The sequence below is a fragment of the Plasmopara halstedii genome (assembly GCF_900000015.1).
Source record: "Plasmopara halstedii genome assembly, contig: Scaffold_2904, whole genome shotgun sequence".
Classification (NCBI taxonomy): Eukaryota; Oomycota; class Peronosporomycetes; order Peronosporales; family Peronosporaceae; genus Plasmopara; species Plasmopara halstedii.
Genome location: NW_020189809.1, coordinates 255,480 through 255,827, shown reverse-complemented (window position 1 = coordinate 255,827; position 348 = coordinate 255,480).

Below are 348 nucleotides of genomic sequence, written 5' to 3'. Positions count from 1 at the left end.
TCATAGAGGATGCAATATTTCAAATACTCATCATGAGGAACCACAATTCGTGGTGTATGCGCTGAATCGGTGCTATAACATAGCAATCCATTATTCAATGAATATCGGAGTAATCGTGCACGCAATCTTGGTGACGATTTCTTGTCCGAGTCCTCAAACTCATTGCTCCCGAGAGCCCGTAGCAGTGCTACACACATTCCATCACCCGCATACGCAGTGCGGATCAAATCCATCACAGACGATGGTACAGTTTAACATGAGCAAGCTCATACTCTGGTCTGCGTGACAACGCATCAGCCAAAGCCTTCTGCTCTCCCAGCTTATACTTCACCTCGGAGTTATATTCCC